At 42.3% G+C, this 17778-nt stretch overlaps 1 protein-coding gene across 1 annotated transcript in view; it reads right to left on the minus strand.

The window, feature by feature from the left end:
• The window catches only part of LOC143817060 (serine/threonine-protein kinase Nek3-like), an 852762-nt gene that overhangs the window by 278280 nt on the left and 556704 nt on the right, over nucleotides 1–17778 (minus strand). The window lies entirely within an intron of this gene.

Consider the following 17778-nt stretch of genomic DNA (forward strand, 5'->3'; position numbering starts at 1 on the left):
CTTAAGAAATGTTTTGTTAAATTCCCCTCTCCAGATCTCGTTGTGGTTCACCTAGGTGGTAATGATCTCGGGAAAACCAAAACTTTAGAGTTTCTATCCGTTTTGAGATCAGACTTCGTTTACTTCAGACAATCTTTTCCTTGTACTTGTTTTGTATTTTCAGAGATCATCCCTAGGCTTCTTTGGGCTCAAAAAGAACTTTCTTTTTTGGAGAAAATACGAAAAAGGGTCAACAGAGAAATGTTTAAGTTTCTTCCGATGATTAGCGGATTTTCTTTTAGACATGAAGACTTAGAAGGTTTTTTACCTGGATTATACAAGAACGACTTAATTCACCTTTCTGATATAGGTTTAGATATTTTTAACTTGGACCTGCAGACAATGGTGGAAAAATGGCTGTTCTGTTTTGGGGGGCCAGGTCACTATGATCCCTGGCTTTTGGAAAATCGCCCTTCGGGTGGATTGGTCTTCAGATTGGTTTACAAAATTTCCGGTGTTTCAAGAGTTAAGTTTAAAAGAAAATTGGGAAATGTATTTTACGATTTTAATGGTAACTCAAAATAAATGACACGGCCATTTTTTCCACTAATTTTTGTCTGAGGTGTTTTATTGTATGAATGGGCCTTGTGTGGCCATGTTAGCCCTCCCCCGTCCATAATACTGAAATTATAGGGGGGGTCTCATGGCCTCACAGGTCCTGAGAACAATGTTATGTCATTTTATTGGTATCTGTCAGGGTTAATATTTTTTATGAGGTAAGCTCTGGCTATGTAGCCAGGAGCAGGTTTAAACTGGTTTTTCCTTGAAGGTTTTGGCGGCCAAAATAACGGCTTTTTATTGGTTGGATTGAGCTTTGGCGGGCTTTTTGTGAGTTTATAAAAAGCCCAGCAGTTTGAATTTCTCCTCATTCGACGGTTTGTCTGAAGAAACCGAAGATCCCGCCCACCCTCCCTTTATTTATATATCCCCATGTCGTGTTCATTTATTTCGTGAGGAAAATCGCCCTTCGGGTGGATTGGTCTTCAGATTGGTTTACAAAATTTCCGGTGTTTCAAGAGTTAAGTTTAAAAGAAAATTGGGAAATGTATTTTACGATTTTAATGGTAACTCAAAATAAATGACACGGCCATTTTTTCCACAAATTTTTGTCTGAGGTGTTTTATTGTATGAATGGGCCTTGTGTGGCCATGGCCCCACAGCTGCAAAATATTAAAAATAAGGGGACGCCATAATTACATGGCGCCGTAACAGAGCACACGCGCATCACCGCCGCTGGAGCCGGAAACCGGAAGCGCGTCACCGAGTGCGGCCGAAGGTCACAGTCAATGACGCACCGAGCCCCCGGCACCAGGACGGAGTGCACGCATGCGCTGCTCGGCTCACAGCGTACCCGCAGCCATTTTATTTGAGGGAAAACTATAGGGCATGAATTGAACTTAGGAGAGTATGATTATTGGACCATAATGAATAAAGACAATTTATTGTAATATCTCACTTTTGCATGTAAGAAACAATCTTAATATCAATACAAAATATATAAATATACAAAAATAACATTTAACCCATGCTATATTAATAAATTAATGCAAACTATAAATTATATACAAACTATAAATTATATACAAATCACCATTCATCAATTATCACCATATATTCCGTCCTTTCTGGGACGCGATGATGCCGGATGTGTTAACTGTACACATCCGGGATCATCGCACCCTCCCATAGGGCCCTGTGATATGCCTTGTGGGGACGCAGCGTCCCCGCAAGGCATACGGACATGCTGCGATCTGAAAAGACGCGCAGCATGTCCAGAGTCGCAGGGAAGACGGATGCGTGTTTCCACGCATAGTGGAGACGGGATTTCATAAAATCCCCTCCACTATGCTGGAACATCTGGACGCTGCGTGTTTGACGCTGCAGCTCTGCGCAGCGTCAAACACGCAGCGTTAACTGACCGTGGACACATACCCAAATAGTTTTTTCTTAAAAAGACATAAGCTGCTTTTCGCTGAGGGTTTGGCTGCTGCCACCACTGATGGGACAGGCAATAACATTTTCCAGAGGAAAAATGTATCTTTGTAATGTCAGGCAATATTCACATTTTTATTTTTTGTACTAATGGTTTACAAAATTCTGACGACCTGTGACAGAGCAGGAATGAATGTGTCGCATGTATTTGTCTTGCTACATTAATTAAGGGATGTGCTCCTCAGACCCCCTGGAGACTTCACAACCCTGGATCTGACCTAAATCACAGGACAATAAAACCTCACCCTCCTTATCAATGAACTGCTGCAATAACGGCCAGTTCTGTTCTGTAGAATATGGGACTTTTCACATTTTGTGTCTCACTTAGGCTACGTTCACATTTGCGTTGTGTGGCGCAGCGTCGGCGACGCAACGCATGCAAAACGCAGCTTTTTGTGACGCATGCGTCCAATTTTGGCATGATTTTTGGCGCCCAAAAAATGCAACATGCAGCATCCTGTGCGCCCTGATGCTTGCGCCAAAAATGACGCATGCGTCACAAAACGCAAGCCAACGCATGTCCATCCATGCGCCCCCATGTTAAATATAGGGACGCATGCGCCGCTATGCGTCGCCGAACCTGCGCCCTACGCAACGCAAATGTGAGCGTAGCCTAAGATGAATAAAACCTGGGCGAGCACAGCACTGAGAAGTGAGAACAAATCCTCCCGTTCTCCTGGATGAGAGTGGGAGCGCTGTCTGTATCCACTGCTGTAAGCGTCCTCCTATACTGAGCCTGGTAGAGAGCGGAGGAGACGCCGCTACAATCATTCTTACACTTCTCCTTTAAAAGGGTATCAACCACTGATGACTCTCACATTTTAATATTTTACTAATTTCTTTTTTTTTTTAAAGAAAAATGTAGACAATTACTGTATACTGTTTATTTACCACCCTGGTGCAGCATGCTGTAACAACCTGATGCACGCTGCCAGTAATGGAGCCTCGTTCAGTGTGCCCTAATTCAGCCTCTTCTCTACTGGGAATTATTGTTGGGGGGGAACATGAGGAGAGCATCAAATGAAGGTCGTGGTGGAGGTGTACCTGCTACAAGGAGATGACATGGCTGATCTGTGCCCGTTACGTGTCTACATCAAACACGTTCCTCTGGTGCATGCAGTCCACAGGATGTTGTGCCCCATATCCTAGGCTCGAGCACCGCTGGATGGATCGTGAGGCAAGAACATGTGCAGGTGGTGTTAGACTGGATGGCTGAGAGCACCTCCAGGTCCTTCCACTGGGTCCACGCGCAGAGTTTTCACCTGAGGACCTTGGACGTCTTTCTTCCACCTCATCCCCTTGCAAATCGGCCAAGCACTATCAGCCCAAAGTCATGAAGCATCTCCTCTGATTTTTTTTTTTTAACATTTTCTTAACCTGAGCACCACCTGCATCTGAGTTCTAAGTACGAGCTGCAGTAGAGCAGACACCTTAAAAACATGACAGATGTGAGCTTTCCTCCTGCTCCCTCTTCTGCTGCGGTCTTGACCTCTTCATCCAGCTCACGAACAACAGCCTACCCGCAAAGACAAGATGTGACCGCACCACCACCAGCAGTGTCACTGAGCATCTCAACCCCGTCCCATGGAAGTGTTCATCTCTCCAGCACCCAAACCACATGGAGAAAGTGTGTGTACGAGGTGTACGGAGCGGAGTCGTGTGTATGAGGTGTACGGAGCGGAGCCGTGTGTATGAGGTGTACGGAGCGGAGCCGTGTGTATGAGGTGTACGGAGCGGAGCCGTGTGTGTATGAGGTGTACGGAGCGGAGCCGTGTGTGTATGAGGTGTACGGAGCGGAGCCGTGTGTGTATGAGGTGTACGGAGCGGAGCCGTGTGTGTATGAGGTGTACGGAGCGGAGCCGTGAGTGTACGAGGTGTACGGAGCGGAGCCGTGAGTGTACGAGGTGTACGGAGCGGAGCCGTGTGTGTATGAGGTGTATGGAGCGGAGCCGTGTGTGTATGAGGTGTACGGAGCGGAGCGGAGCCGTGTGTGTATGAGGTGTACGGAGCGGAGCCGTGAGTGTATGAGGTGTATGGAGCGGAGCCATGTGTGCAAGGTGTATGGAGCGGAGCCGCGTGTGTATGAGGTGTAACTATGTGTGGCCATTATATTTTTACGTAATATCATGTGCGCCACAAACTTTGTCCCTATTTCCCTTCTTCAAAAGTTGGGAGGTATGATGGTTCCGCTTCCATCCTGGTCAGGTCAGGGTTAACTTTAGTTCGCTTCTCTTTGGTACTGGGGCAGCTATTTAATGTTGGCAGTTCCTGGGTCTGGTATTGGTGATACTTCGTTGAAAAATGTAAAGGGGTCTGAATACTTTCCGTACCCACTGTAATCCCCATAGATTTCTAGCCTCCTAGTAGTCTGGCTGATTATCCTCATACTCCAGTCACATTATTAAATGCAAAATGCGTGGGAATTTCATTGATCTCAGCAGTAATGGGACACAATGTAAATAGTTATAGAAAAATATTAAAAAAAATAAACTAACCCTAAGTAAAACTAAAATGCAATAACGGGCTATGAAAAGATTATATCTGCACTAAAATGGTATAATTAAAAACGTCAGCTTGGCCTGCAAAAGATAAGCCCTCACCCAACCCGAGATCACGAAAAATGGAGGCACTACTGATCTCGGAATACGAAACAATTTTTTTTTTTTTTTTTTAACAAACTGGATTTTTTTTCACCACTAAATTAAAAAATAATCTAGACATGTTAGGTGTCTATGAACTCGTAATGACCTGGAGAATCATAATGGCAGGTCAGTTTTAGCATCTGGTGAACACGGTAAAAAAAAAAAGAGACAAAGAATAGTTGTGGAATTGCACTTTTTTTGCAATTTCACCGCACTTTCACCCGTGTTTGAGTACACAATAGATTATACCAATGCTGATGTTCAAAAGTACAACTTGTCCCGCAAAAAGCATATCCTCAGATGGCCATGTTGATGAAGAAATTTAAAAGTTAAGGGTCTGGAAAGAAGGGGAGTAGAAAACAGAAAAGCAAAAACAAAAATGAGCTGCGGCACGAAGGGGTTAAAGCAATGACTTGTGCTCTTAACAAGTTTTTATACATTTCATCCCAGTCCAGCTAACCCCTATCCATAGAGAGACAGCTGGTATTGTATGGTCTGCCAGGGGTAAGGCTACTTTCACACTAGCGTCATACTCGGCCCGTCGCAGTGCGTCAGGCCGAGGTTACTGACGCTAGCAGTGAATGCGCCGCACAACGGGGGCAGCGGATGCTGTTTTTCCACGCATCCGCTGACCCATTTTGAGGTGCGGGGAGGTGGGGGCGGAGTTCCGGCCGCGCATGCGCGGTCGGAAATGGCGGTCCATCGCCGGCAAAAAACGTTACATGGAACGTTTTTTGCAGCCGACGGTCCGCCACGCCACAACACGGCGCAACCGTCGTACGACGGTTGCGACGTGTGGCAATGCGTCGCAAATGCGTCGCTAATGTTAGTCAATGGTGAAAAAACGCATCCTGCAAGCACTTTTGCGGGATGCGTTTTTTCGCCAAAATGACGCATTGCAAAAAACGCTAGTGTGAAAGTAGCCTAACATAACTAGTCTTCTTATATTAGACCCCTTGCCATGTTCGGCTTTATGACCTCACAGAAGCGTTGTCCAGGAGTCATGAAATGTTCCGCAAGAACGGTCAGTGCGAGGCAAGCAGAGAGAGAGAAGAGAGCTGAGCACTGTTCCACAGAGAGTTGTTACTTTTTTCTTTAATTGTATTGTTTTGTTGTTTTTTTTAACTTTTTTGGGGGATTGTTTTTTTACCATCTACACACACTTGTGTGTGTGGAGGGGAAGGCAGCCAAATGGCTGCACCTGTAGCTGGAGGGAAGATCAAACTACGGAGACGTCTCTCACATGTCAGGACATTCCCATACAGCCAGAGGCCTGAACACCACCAAAGGCAATCTGGCTACGCTGATTTCTTTATGGCAGCGTTTTATTTTATTGGCGAATTTATGAAAAGCCTGTTTGAAACAGTGGAACTGGAAATGGTCCGACATTTGAATAGTCCACCACCCACTGAACCAGGCCTATATTCGCAGAGTCCATCACCATCTCCACCAACTACAGAAATGCATCAGTTTGAAAAACGGAAAGTGTTTCGAATGCGATTTGAAGGACGCATCAGTGACGAACCAGAGCCAGTGGTTATGAGGAAAGGCCCGACACTCGCCAACACATTAGGTGAGGTAGACCCAACAATGAAGTCGCTCAAGATCCTGTTCAAGAAGAAACCAACTAAAGACCCACCACGTATTAAGGTGACTGCGAAACAAGCCGACAGACCTATGCCATACATGCCAGTCAGTTACGCTGCTAGAGAGAACATGCAAGCGATGCTGATGAGCCCACAGGGAGTACGCCGGAGTTATAGGAGAGATGGGGGCTTCCTTCCTAGTACCAGGAATCTCATGCTAACACAAGCCCCATTCAAACCCCAATAAAGACATGTGACTCCATAAATGTTGGAAGAAAATGGCCGTGGCGTTTATTTTGTGTTGCGTAAAAGATTATATTTTACTCCAATAACCGACAATCAAATCAATTTGAATAAATAAATTAATACTACTCCAATTCATTACCAAATCCACCCAAATTCAACGGGCGATTCTCCCACAAACAAACGCCACGACAGTTAATATTAAAAAACAGAAATTAAGGGAGGGGGGGTGGGGTCTTCTGTCTTCATCGGATGACTGAGCGACAGCTGATGGAACAGCTGATTATATAGAGAAGATTCTTCCCGCACTTTTCCTATAAACCAATCAGAGCTCACAAAAAGTGCGGGAATAAAACCTGTTACAACCAGTTATAACCTGCTCACGCATAGCGCAGCTTACTGAATAATTTAACCCTTTCCACAGAAAACCTCAATACCTCACGAAGCCTATAAAAGCTTAATGTCAGACATTGTATAAAAACCGAGGGGGATATGTGGAGAGGCTGTGTTATCATGCGACCCCCCCGTGTATTCTTCAACGGGGGGGGGGCGTCCATGGTAACACAAGCCCCATTCAAACCCCAATAATGACACGTGACTCCATAAATGTTGGAAGAAAATGGCCGTGGCGTTTATTTTGAGTTACGTAAAAGATTATATTTTACTCCAATAACCGACAATCAAACCAATTTGAATAAATAAATTAATACTACTCCAATTCATTACCACATCCACCCGAATTCAACGGGCGATTCTCCCAAACGCCTCACCTTGAAAAGGTGAGGCCCCCCCAAAACGCCAGAGCCATTTTTCAATAATTGACTGGAAATCCAAATTCAGAATATCCAGTCCCACATCTGATAAGTGAACCAGGTCCCCCCTGTACATATACCCCAAAGAAATATTTACTGACAAATCAGTCATTATTTTTGATCAAATTCATTTTATTTTTAAAAAGGACATAACACAACAAATACCATTACTTTATTAAAAAGTTTTTTCTGTTTTTGAATAAATATTAAAAATGTAAACTGTATGTGAGGGGGCTGGGGCACACAAGAATTGATTGGCAAAATTAATAATAATTACATCAAGTACAAATGTGATCAAAACATAAAATATATATATATATCAATATTTTAAATACAATTATTAACCGGCCATTATATATATTCTCAATGAAATACACAAAAGAATAAAGCCAAAATTTGTACAAAAAACATAAATGTATACACCTAATTGATATATAATTGGTGACATAAGATGAAGAAAGTGTACTTATAAAAAATAAATAATAAAATAAAAAATAAATAAAAAAGTGTGTATAATAGTGAGTGGACAAAATAAATACCCAATATAATGCTATCACAATGTGAAAAAATAAGTGTAACGATAATGATATCAATGTACAATGTGTCAATAATTTAAATAATATATGTATATATACACATATATATATAGTGATAAAAATCAAAAATCAAATGTGAGCACAAAAAAATCAATCAATTTGTAATTTGTATACAAAATATCTAATAAAAGTGCAGATAATGTAATCGTGTTACACAAAAAAAAAATATATATAAATACGACCAATTAATAATATAATGTGACCAATTATATATCTATAATCCAGATTTAATATGGATATGACCTGATCCCATATAAATCCTCCAGATACTGGGGATACGTAATTTGCCAGTGTATATATCTCTAATAATTTTGACAAGCTATTGCATCCGTGCATATAAATGTAAAGCATACACAAAAATCAGCCGTATCTTTACCAACCAATAATGCGTGCCGCAGCCCCCGCACACACCACTCCAACGCGCGTTTCGCACCTGCTTCGTCAGGGAGTGGCGTGTGTAGGGTGCGACCGCATTATATAATGTTAGCCCTCCCCCGTCCATAATACTGAAATTATAGGGGGGGTCTCATGGCCTCACAGGTCCTGAGAACAATGTTATGTCATTTTATTGGTATCTGTCAGGGTTAATATTTTTTATGAGGTAAGCTCTGGCTATGTAGCCAGGAGCAGGTTTAAACTGGTTTTTCCTTGAAGGTTTTGGCGGCCAAAATAACGGCTTTTTATTGGTTGGATTGAGCTTTGGCGGGCTTTTTGTGAGTTTATAAAAAGCCCAGCAGTTTGAATTTCTCCTCATTCGACGGTTTGTCTGAAGAAACCGAAGATCTGAGGATGGAGAACCTGATTCAGCAGTTCCTGTCAAGAGCCGGCAAAGAGGACGGAGAAAACTGGCTTAGAAGCTGTTTAGCTTTAGAGTCCCTACCTGAAGCTCCCGTTGCCGTTCCCTCTTCACTGGAGCCGAACCCTTGGACGCAGTCCCTGGAGGAAGAAACAGCCGCTGCAGTGATTGCCCCGAGCCGCGCCAGGAAGAGAACGCCCCTGAGGTCGTTATCGCCGTCACTTCCGCTGCCGGGTCCTTCCAGCCGGACGGCGGATGCGGGTAAGAGGAGACGCCGTTCTACCTCTAGCAAAGCCCGCAGCCCGACGTGTGAACTGGCGGCCCGGCAAGGAGGGGTGCAGGCATCGTCACCTCAGGTTTCCGGCATATTGTATCCCGCTCGCGGCCGTAAAAGCGCCGCAGCGTCATCTGTCAGTCAGGTGAGAGTGGCGGTACCATCCCGGGACCTCAGCCTTCAACCCACAGCATCGACGATTAGGATTCAAACGGAGGACTCGGACAGCGATGGAATTCCTCCAACTCCAGGACACCTGCAGCAGTGTTCGCCTTCCTCTCAAGGCTTGAGCACTGGCTGCACTTCATCACAAGCACCCAGAAACAAAGCGTCCAGAAGGGGTGAGAAAATTGATGTACCCCTGTCTGTCCACCCTAATCAGCTTAGGGACATGATTAAGAGTGTTCTAGCAGAATCCTTAGGGGATGTTTTTAGCACACCTGTTGCTTCTGAAACATCCCCTGCTATGGAGGTTAACCTTACACAGCAAAACATTTTTAAAGAGGCCCTGACTTGTGATTTGTCACCTCTAGGTTTTCATCTGAGCTCTTCAGTGAAGGAGCTTATATGGAATAACTCCTATGTGGATTTATTTTCTTTACTCCCGCGTAAAGACCTATCTATTAGAGCAGATAAGGATCCTAAAACAGAGAATGATGAGTCTAAACGTGGCTCATTGAAAACTTTTAATAATTGGATCCAGGCGTTTTGCGTTTATTCTTCGGTACTGGGGGAAAAATTTCCCAATCTATGTGCGAAGCTTTTTCAGCACATAGATATCATTTTAGAAGCCTACCGCAATTTTGGTGGAGTGGCTTGGCTCCACTATGATGAGGCTTTTCGGCAGAAATTAGCAGTACACCCGGACGTTAAATGGGGTGTCAAAGATGTGGGATTGTGGATCAACCTGATGCTTCCGCAAAGGCACCATGCTAGCAAACAACCATTGTCTGGGCTCTCGAGGCAGGGTGTATGCTTTGCGTTTAACGAATCAGCATGCAAATGGGGCAATTCGTGCAGATTTCGGCACGAGTGCTCCTACTGCGGTAATTCACACCCTTTGTTCAAGTGCTTTCGCAAGCAGGCAGCTCACCCAGCCTCCAAGGGATCCATTTCTAAGGGCTCAGACACCAGTGAGAGTACTAGAAATGCTTTGGTGGCTAAGCAGATACCCAAAGCAGGAGATTAGTAATCTTTTATTTAAGGGCTTTTGTTTTGGTTTTGACGTTCCTCAATTTTTAGGCCCAGGTTGTATTTTAGTTAAAAACTTGTCACCTCTGAATTTTCATCACGAAGTGGCGAGGAAGAAAATTTTAGAGGAATTGAGTTTAGGCAGGATTGCGGGCCCCTTTTCTAGCCCCCCCTTTGCGAATTTTCGGGTTTCCCCCCTTGGTATTGTCCCTAAAAAAGAGATCGGTAGTTTTCGCATGATACATCACTTCTCGTATCCTTTAGGTTCTTCCTTAAACGACGAAGTTGACAAAGCCGCATGTTCTGTGTCTTATTCGTCGTTTGACCTTGCCATTGATTTGCTCAGAAGATATGGTAGATTTTGCTTAATGGCGAAATCTGACATCAAGTCCGCTTTTAGGTTGCTCCCGGTTAACCCAGTTGGCTTCAATTCTTTGGGTTTTCATTTTGAAGATCAATTTTTTTTTGACAAGTGTTTGCCTATGGGCTTCGCGTTATCGTGTTTTTATTTTGAGAGCTTTTCGTGTTTTTTGCACTGGGTTTTAGAGATTAGCTCTGGAGACGTCGGAATCTTGCATTATCTGGACGACTTCCTCTTTGTTGGTCCTCCTTGTTCTAACTCCTGCCTAAGTACGTTGAACAGGTTCATTTCTATGTGTGATAATTTTGGAGTTCCGTTGGCTCATGACAAAACATGTCATCCTACAAATGTAATCGAATTCTTGGGTATTACCCTGGATTCGGTTAGAATGGAATGCAGACTCCCGAATGAGAAAATTGTTAAATTGTCCAATGCGTTGGACAAATTCTTGTCCAGTAAAAAGGTTACATTGAAAGAAATGCAATCTCTTCTGGGCTTATTGAATTTTGCCCTGCGTGTGATCCCTATGGGTAGAACTTTTTCCAGACGGCTTTATGATTCTACTATAGGTGTTTCTTCTTCCGGGTCCCATATCAGAGTGTCTGCAGACCTCAAGGAAGACATGAAGGTTTGGCGATCCTTTTTATCTGATTACAACGGTAAATCGTGTTGGCAATCGGCCTTTGTCCTTGCTGACACTTTGAATTTTGCCTTCTCCTTCAATCCAATTTCTGGTTGTGGCATCCTATTTTCCTCTCACTGGTTTTCTCACAAATGGCCTGATTTTTGGTTCCAGAACAAATTAGTAAATGATTCTTTGGTTCTGGAGCTTTTTTCTATTTTTCTTGGCATCTTTTTGTGGGGACACCTTATGAAGGACAATAGGATTTTAATTTTGTCCAACAATAAGGGTGTTATCCTTGGTATTAACACACTGACTTCCAAGAATTTGTGGGCTATGAAAATTTTGAGACATTTGGTTTTGCTCTGTTTGAAGTCGAACATTTGGTTGAAAGCCAAAGCTGGATCAAGTAGCTTAGCTTTAATCACAGATTCTCTGTGCAATGAACAATGGCAAATTTTTCGCCAACAGGTTCCTTCTGCAGACTTGGATCCAACGTCTTGCCCCCAGGAGATTTGGGAAGCGGTTCTGACTTGATTCCTCATTTCATTGCAAATTCATTGTCTGCTCGATCATGGGCCGATTACTCGGCCGCATGGCAACAATGGATTAACTTTTGTAATTCAAATAACTTTAACTTTAGTATTTCTAGTCCTATTTCTGGTTTGAGGTTTTTAGAGTTCCTGTGTAGCAAAGGACTTTCATATTCTGCTGTTGCAAAATCTCTTGCGGGAGTATCGTTTTTTCTGAAATTGCTTGGCAAACCTCCGTTAACAGGTTTGTTTCCGGTCAAACAATTTTTGAAAGGTTTTAAAAGAACCAGTTTCAAGCCTGACTCCAGACGTCCGATTTCCCTCTCTTTTTTGAGTGATCTTTGTTTATCCCTCCAGTCAGTTTGTACTAACTCCTTTGAGTCAGCTTTGTTCTCCTCAGCTTTTTCTTTAGCGTTTTTCGGGGCTTTACGGGTGGGTGAATTAGTTTCCGGGAAGAAATCTATTCCGTCGGGTATTATGGTTTCAGATGTCTCCCTTTTTGAATCCCACTTATTTTTATTTGTCAGGAGATCTAAGACTGATCAGTTGGGCAGAGGTGTTAGATTAAAAATCGAGGCAAAAAACGATTCAAACTTTTGCCCAGTAGCTAATACCAGAAACTGGCTTCAAGTTCGACCGCCTATTCCTGGCCCCTTTTTTCGTGCATTCGGATGGTTTTCCAGCGACGATTTTTCAGTTCAATTCAGTTTTTAAAAAGTGTTTACGATTTTTGAAGAAGGATCATTTAAAATTCACGTCGCATTCATTTCGTATAGGTGCAGCAACTGAAGCAGCAAGAGCTGGTCTTCATGATTCTCAGATTATGCAGTTAGGCAGATGGGAATCTGGTAGATTCAAACTGTATGTTAGGCATGACCTGTATGATAACTAAAATTTGATTTCATTTCAGGTGCCAAAGTTGTATGGATCGTGGGACATTCTTATATTTTTTGGGCGCAGAAGCGAGCCAACCAACGTTATTATTCTGAGAACCTTTGTTTCAGTCCCGATTCAGTTCAAGTGTTATGGCATAGCCTGAGAGGCATGTCCTGGTTTAGTTTATCCTCTGAACTTAAGAAATGTTTTGTTAAATTCCCCTCTCCAGATCTCGTTGTGGTTCACCTAGGTGGTAATGATCTCGGGAAAACCAAAACTTTAGAGTTTCTATCCGTTTTGAGATCAGACTTCGTTTACTTCAGACAATCTTTTCCTTGTACTTGTTTTGTATTTTCAGAGATCATCCCTAGGCTTCTTTGGGCTCAAAAAGAACTTTCTTTTTTGGAGAAAATACGAAAAAGGGTCAACAGAGAAATGTTTAAGTTTCTTCCGATGATTAGCGGATTTTCTTTTAGACATGAAGACTTAGAAGGTTTTTTACCTGGATTATACAAGAACGACTTAATTCACCTTTCTGATATAGGTTTAGATATTTTTAACTTGGACCTGCAGACAATGGTGGAAAAATGGCTGTTCTGTTTTGGGGGGGCCAGGTCACTATGATCCCTGGCTTTTGGAAAATCGCCCTTCGGGTGGATTGGTCTTCAGATTGGTTTACAAAATTTCCGGTGTTTCAAGAGTTAAGTTTAAAAGAAAATTGGGAAATGTATTTTACGATTTTAATGGTAACTCAAAATAAATGACACGGCCATTTTTTCCACTAATTTTTGTCTGAGGTGTTTTATTGTATGAATGGGCCTTGTGTGGCCATGTTAGCCCTCCCCCGTCCATAATACTGAAATTATAGGGGGGGTCTCATGGCCTCACAGGTCCTGAGAACAATGTTATGTCATTTTATTGGTATCTGTCAGGGTTAATATTTTTTATGAGGTAAGCTCTGGCTATGTAGCCAGGAGCAGGTTTAAACTGGTTTTTCCTTGAAGGTTTTGGCGGCCAAAATAACGGCTTTTTATTGGTTGGATTGAGCTTTGGCGGGCTTTTTGTGAGTTTATAAAAAGCCCAGCAGTTTGAATTTCTCCTCATTCGACGGTTTGTCTGAAGAAACCGAAGATCCCGCCCACCCTCCCTTTATTTATATATCCCCATGTCGTGTTCATTTATTTCGTGAGGAAAATCGCCCTTCGGGTGGATTGGTCTTCAGATTGGTTTACAAAATTTCCGGTGTTTCAAGAGTTAAGTTTAAAAGAAAATTGGGAAATGTATTTTACGATTTTAATGGTAACTCAAAATAAATGACACGGCCATTTTTTCCACTAATTTTTGTCTGAGGTGTTTTATTATATGAATGGGCCTTGTGTGGCCATGGCCCCACAGCTGCAAAATATTAAAAATAAGGGGACGTCATAATTACATGGCGCCGTAACAGAGCACACGCGCATCACCGCCGCTGGAGCCGGAAACCGGAAGCGCGTCACCGAGTGCGGCCGAAGGTCACAGTCAATGACGCACCGAGCCCCCGGCACCAGGACGGAGTGCACGCATGCGCTGCTCGGCTCACAGCGTACCCGCAGCCATTTTATTTGAGGGAAAACTATAGGGCATGAATTGAACTTAGGAGAGTATGATTATTGGACCATAATGAATAAAGACAATTTATTGTAATATCTCACTTTTGCATGTAAGAAACAATCTTAATATCAATACAAAATATATAAATATACAAAAATAACATTTAACCCATGCTATATTAATAAATTAATGCAAACTATAAATTATATACAAACTATAAATTATATACAAATCACCATTCATCAATTATCACCATATATTCCGTCCTTTCTGGGACGCGATGATGCCGGATGTGTTAACTAGGGTTGAGCGAAACGGGTCGATCATTTTCAAAAGTCGCCGACTTTTGGCTAAGTCGGCGTCTCATGAAACCCGATCCGACCCCTGTGCTTGTCGGCCATGCGGTACGCGACTTTCGCGCCAAAGTCGCGTTTCAATGACGCGAAAAGCGCCATTTCTCAGCCAATGAAGGTGAACGCAGAGTGTGGGCAGCGTGATGACATAGATCCTGGTCCCCACCATCTTAGAGAAGGGCATTGCAGTGATTGGCTTGCTGTCTGCGGCGTCACAGGGGCTATAAAGGGGCGTTCCCGCCGACCGCCATCTTACTGCTGCTGATCTGAGCTTAGGGACAGGTTGCTGCCGCTTCGTCAGAAGCAGGGATAGCGTTAGGCAGGGTCCACTAACCACCAAACCGCTTGTGCTGTAGCGATTTCCACTGTCCAACACCACCTTCGGTGTGCAGGAACAGTGGAAGCTATTTTTTTTTTTTTTTCCTCAGCGCTGTAGCTCATTGGGCTGCCCTAGAAGGCTCCGTGATAGCTGTATTGCTGTGTGTACGCCACTGTGGAAACCAACTGCTTTTTTCAAAGCACATATCCTCTTGTTCCTTTCTGCACAGCTATCTTTTTTGTTTGTCCACACTTTTTATTTAATTTGTGCATCAGTCCACTCCTATTGCTGCCTGCCATACCTGGCTTAGATTACTGCAGGGAGATAGTAATTGTAGGACAGTCCCTGTTTTTTTTTTTTTTGTTTTTTTTTTGTGGGAGATTAAGATTGGCATTTCTGCTACAGTGCCATCCCTGTGTGTGCCATCTCTCACTGAGTGGGCCATAGAAAGCCTATTTATTTTTTCCGTGATTTGTGTTCTAAATTCTACCTCAACACAAAAACACTACATCAATCAGTGGTAGAAAAATATTGGCCTCAGTCAGGGCTTGTGTGCCACTGCTGTGTGTGCTATCTCTCATTCAGTGGGCTATAGAAAGCCTATTTATTTATTTATTTTTTTTCTTATTATTTGGTTTCTAAAGTCTCCCTGAAAAAAAAAAAAACATAAAAAAACAGTGGGAGAGTAATATTGCCCTTTCAGCTTGTGTGCCAGTCTTGACTCCTTGGTGTGCCACCTCTCTCATTCAGTGGGCCATAGAAAGCCTATTTATTTTTTTTTAAAAATATTATTTGGTTTCTAAAGTCTCCCTTAAAAAACAAAAAATACATAAAAAAAACAGTGGGAGAGTAATATTGCCCTTTCAGCTTGTGTGCCAGTCTTGACTCCTGGGTGTGCCACCTCTCTCTCTCATTCAGTGGGCCATAGAAAGGCTATTTATTTTTTTGGGTTTTTTAATATTATTTGGTTTCTAAAGTCTCCCTGAAAATAAAAGAAAAAAAACTTAAAAAAACAGTGGGAGAGTAATATTGCCCTTTCAGCTTGTGTGCCAGTCTTGACTCCTGGGTGTGCCACCTCTCTCTCTCATTCAGTGGGCCATAGAAAGCCTATTTATTTTTTTGGGTTTTTTAATATTATTTGGTTTCTAAAGTCTCCCTGAAAAAAAAAAAACATAAAAAAACAGTGGGAGAGTAATATTGCCCTTTCAGCTTGTGTGCCAGTCTTGACTCCTGGGTGTGCCACCTCTCTCTCTCATTCAGTGGGCCATAGAAAGCCTATTTTTTTTTTTTTAAATATTATTTGGTTTCTAAAGTCTCCCTTAAAAAACAAAAAATACATAAAAAAAACAGTGGGAGAGTAATATTGCCCTTTCAGCTTGTGTGCCAGTCTTGACTCCTGGGTGTGCCACCTCTCTCTCTCATTCAGTGGGCCATAGAAAGGCTATTTATTTTTTTGGGTTTTTTAATATTCTTTGGTTTCTAAAGTCTCCCTGAAAAAAAAAGAAAAAAAACTTAAAAAAACAGTGGGAGAGTAATATTGCCCTTTCAGCTTGTGCGCCAGTCTTGACTCCTGGGTGTGCCACCTCTCTCTCTCTAATTGTGGGCCATAGAAAGCCTTTTTTTTTTGGTTTTTTTAATATTATTTGGTTTCTAAAGTCTCCCTGAAAAAAAAAAACATAAAAAAACAGTGGGAGAGTAATATTGCCCTTTCAGCTTGTGCGCCAGTCTTGACTCCTGGGTGTGCCACCTCTCTCATTCAGTGGGCCATAGAAAGCCTATTTATTTATTTTTTTAAATATTATTTGGTTTCTAAAGTCTCCCTTAAAAAACAAAAAATACATAAAAAAAACAGTGGGAGAGTAATATTGCCCTTTCAGCTTGTGTGCCAGTCTTGACTCCTGGGTGTGCCACCTCTCTCTCTCATTCAGTGGGCCATAGAAAGGCTATTTATTTTTTTGGGTTTTTTAATATTCTTTGGTTTCTAAAGTCTCCCTGAAAAAAAAAGAAAAAAAACTTAAAAAAACAGTGGGAGAGTAATATTGCCCTTTCAGCTTGTGCGCCAGTCTTGACTCCTGGGTGTGCCACCTCTCTCTCTCTAATTGTGGGCCATAGAAAGCCTTTTTTTTTTTGGTTTTTTTAATATTATTTGGTTTCTAAAGTCTCCCTGAAAAAAAAAAAAACATAAAAAAACAGTGGGAGAGTAATATTGCCCTTTCAGCTTGTGCGCCAGTCTTGACTCCTGGGTGTGCCACCTCTCTCATTCAGTGGGCCATAGAAAGCCTATTTATTTTTTTTTTAAAATATTATTTGGTTTCTAAAGTCTCCCTTAAAAAACAAAAAATACATAAAAAAAACAGTGGGAGAGTAATATTGCCCTTTCAGCTTGTGTGCCAGTCTTGACTCCTGGGTGTGCCACCTCTCTCTCTCATTCAGTGGGCCATAGAAAGCCTATTTATTTTTTTGGGTTTTTTAATATTCTTTGGTTTCTAAAGTCTCCCTGAAAAAAAAAGAAAAAAAACTTAAAAAAACAGTGGGAGAGTAATATTGCCCTTTCAGCTTGTGCGCCAGTCTTGACTCCTGGGTGTGCCACCTCTCTCTCTCTAATTGTGGGCCATAGAAAGCCTTTTTTTTTTGGTTTTTTTAATATTATTTGGTTTCTAAAGTCTCCCTGAAAAAAAAAAAAACATAAAAAAACAGTGGGAGAGTAATATTGCCCTTTCAGCTTGTGCGCCAGTCTTGACTCCTGGGTGTGCCACCTCTCTCATTCAGTGGGCCATAGAAAGCCTATTTATTTTTTTTTTTAAATATTATTTGGTTTCTAAAGTCTCCCTTAAAAAACAAAAAATACATAAAAAAAACAGTGGGAGAGTAATATTGCCCTTTCAGCTTGTGTGCCAGTCTTGACTCCTGGGTGTGCCACCTCTCTCTCTCATTCAGTGGGCCATAGAAAGGC

The sequence above is a fragment of the Ranitomeya variabilis genome, chromosome 3 (assembly GCF_051348905.1).
Source record: "Ranitomeya variabilis isolate aRanVar5 chromosome 3, aRanVar5.hap1, whole genome shotgun sequence".
NCBI lineage: Eukaryota > Metazoa > Chordata > Amphibia > Anura > Dendrobatidae > Ranitomeya > Ranitomeya variabilis.